Source organism: Sceloporus occidentalis, unplaced genomic scaffold, assembly GCF_023333645.1.
Source record: "Sceloporus occidentalis isolate IW3139 unplaced genomic scaffold, rSceOcc1.0.p SCAF_189, whole genome shotgun sequence".
In the NCBI taxonomy this organism is placed as follows: Eukaryota; Metazoa; Chordata; class Lepidosauria; order Squamata; family Phrynosomatidae; genus Sceloporus; species Sceloporus occidentalis.
The window spans coordinates 1,029,723-1,033,215 of record NW_028317169.1 but is presented as its reverse complement, the minus strand read 5'-3'; positions in this window follow the sequence as shown (position 1 = coordinate 1,033,215).

The following is a 3,493-nucleotide window of genomic DNA, read 5'->3' as shown; positions in this document are numbered from 1 at the left end:
GTAGTGGCATTTTATAGCTCATCAGAATTATGCTCAACAGAATATGTTACTATCACATCCATTAACAGTTACATCTTTAGGCTGGTTTTTGGCCTAAAATACCTGTAAAGTGGATGATTAGCACTAAAGGAATATGCTATGGTGACTCCATACCATAGACCACTGTATATAGTCAACAATATTTAGGGAAAGGCAAACAAAGGGTAAACCCACTCCATTGACATCATTGAATTGAAATGATTCTCCACCTCCGGTACACACAGCAGTATTGGCTAATCCTGGCCTCCTGGTTCATGATGCCAGTCATCCCCTGCTTATTTTAAGATACTGTTAGGTTTTCACAGCTGTTTTTGGGCGACAAGGTTTATTTACTAAAGAGAGTAGGTGGGATAGTCTGAAGGAGAGATGTGGTTTTAATTCTTCTCACTCCACTATTCTTTATGAAGGAAGACATATTCTGGCCTAGGAGGGCCAGATTTGACTTCTTTGGCAGTCAGGCCCTTGTTGTGTCTCTCCTCAGTTACAAGGGAGATTCCTGAACCTTGCTGGGTTTGGATCTTCATAACATATAGTAAAGTCAGGAAGCTGAAACGCAACTATCCTGCAAAGTCTCCTTTAGTTAAAAAAAAAAAAACCCTGTTGTCAAATGGGCAAGAGGGACAATGTGCTGTCATTAATGTCAGGTGACAAGGTCTCAGATCTTTTATGGATTAATGTATTAGAATGCTGTAAAATGTATGGATATGCCTAGAACTGTAGGCAGTAAGAATGATGCACCCATCCGGCTGCAGATCTATAAACTATTATTTCCTGTAGCTATATAGCAGGGACCTATGGGGGGGGGGGGTTAAAGGCAAGTATAAAGCCATAGGCCAAGGGGAGTATAAATCACCCAATATATGTTAGAGGGGAGCATTCTGTATTGAAATTAGGCCACTGTAAAATCATCACTGTCATTTCTTGCCAGAGATTTGTTGTTTAAAATCCATAAATTATAAAAAGCCATCCCCGGCTAATTTCTCTGCAGGAAATCTGTGCTGGCCCTGCATAATATATCGTTCAGTCAGTGTGGTGACTTTCAAAGGAATCTCAATTAATTATGGTTTAAAAACAGCCATCCAAGCTCTTCTTGGACTAGAAGCTCAATGGGGTTGGCCCTTCATAATGTTACCTTAAGTGAATAAATCGCAACATTGTCTAAATTTAACAAGAGCCTTTATTTAACCCTCTACCACAGATGCATACAATTAGTTTTCACACAATTTCAACATTAAAATTAATTTATCCCTTAATATTCAATGCTCTATAACAATTCTAGATTTCCAGGTGGCGACAAATCAAGTTAGGGTGTGTATTTTGTAGTGTCTCCACTTACCGGAGTAAGCATCCCTTACAAAAGCAAGCAAGTGTACAGCTATTAGATACAGATTAGGGCACATGCTAGTGTAGTTACTTATAGCATTCTTTTGAAATACCTGGGCATTAAAGATCTGAAGAGTGCATTAAAGGTGCTGTTCCACCTACAAGCTTAATAACACTTTTATAACGCAACATATCATTACCAAATATCAGCAGTTTACAAATTTGAAAAAGTCCCTTAATACCTTGTGTCCCTGCTAGTAGAAGTAGCCTGCAACCAAAAAAGTCCCCTGATTGCCCTCACCCGACAAAAAATATATAATTTGTGTGGGTACTCTAAACAAGTGAGAAGGAGATCATTTGAACAAAGATATAGCAAAAAGCCTTTTAAATTAACATATCCTAAGTTAAGGAACTAAACTGCACTTATACTAAAATAGCTTTAATTGAATCAAGAGACTAAAAATGTGCCATTATCGAATTTTGAACTAAGTGGCATGTATCTATTTAATCAGGTTTAATGTTGGCATTCTAAATGTATAATAAATAAATAAAATAAATAAATACATGGTGTGTTCCTATAGGGGACAACTTGCTTGTGTTGCTGTTTGGTCAAGGACCGCGCCAGTATTTAATATACTTAAACAAATCCAAATAATATACAGGGTTATATCTGCCTGTACCAGTGAGTTTAACCTTTTGCCATTATCTAATGTGGACCCTAAAGACTGTATGAGGTCCTGTGGAATTAAATCAGATAGTTGTGAATATATTTACTGGATGTGTAAATCAATTAAAACATAACTTTTATTCTGTAATACATAAAAAAAATATTTTTTCTAAGGCGCTTAAGCAAAAATAAAATAAAAATATACTAAGTGGATACCCTACTGTCCCATATAACAGCTTAACGTACAATATTTGCAACCTGGTAAAACTGGACAGTGATGAGTGTTAAAACAATTCCATACTACTTCATCTAATTACACAGCCAGTTAATATAATCTAATGTAATGTGGACCAAGAATCTCCAGAGAATATGGGGACAGTGTTAATGCATTATTATTTTGCCTTTTCTTGTAAATAGTCACGCTGTGTGTTTTATGCTATGTTTGTAAATAGACATTTAAAATAAATGCTAATAAACTTGCTGGACAACTGTTTGAATTGTGTTTTCCTTCCCATAAACAACATTTTTATTAAAATTAGTCATCGGACACTTTTTTAATAAAAGCATAATACATATTTCAATATTACAGAAAAATAGGTATATTATATAATATTTTTGGAATTTTGGCAATTAACTCTAGTTAAGGGCTGAAAAGTCTAAAGCCCTCCAGGTGTTCTTGGGATGTATCTCACCTGAAGGTGATAGGAAATAACAATCCAAAAATACAGACAGACAGCAGGTTATTCACCGTTGCTCTAAATAACAAGGTATACAATTTTAAATTATCTTATGGTTAATAAAATATTCTTTTAATAAATGCTATGTAAAATATAACATAAGACCAGGGGAAAAAGGAGTGTATTTTTCAATAAAAATAATAAAATAATTTTCTGTATCGTGTGCCTACCCCCACCCCAAAAAAATATTTGTCAATCTCTAGAACATAAAACAGCTACCTACATATTCTTAAAAAAAAATCTTCTAAGGTTATTCCATTGTTTGTATATCTGGTTTGCATGTATTCATATTCTGCATGCTTTAAACATATTTCCCAATGGGCACCTGAACGCCTTGAGTTGGTTGGCACCTGATGGGCATACTAGGTAGGTCAAATGACTTTTTTCCCCATTTTATATGTACTGTTCTCTAAGACCTCAAACCCAACTTGGTCCTTCCCTTAGGCAAACATAAAAAGCATTAAGAAAGAAATCCTAGGTGTGTGATCAGCCCATAGCAGAATAAAGTTAATGTTTGAATGTTCTAGAGAGTTTTTATGTTCTACAGATCAATTTAAAGTACCTTTTTATGGAACTTGAACTTAATGTAAAATACACATAGATACATGCAACATACACGCACATTATAGACTCATTTCATATAAAACTATACATAAAGCAAATGAAAATACAAGTGAGCATTTTTTTCAGTTAATGAATCACAAGTGCTTGTTTGCAGCTTCCATTT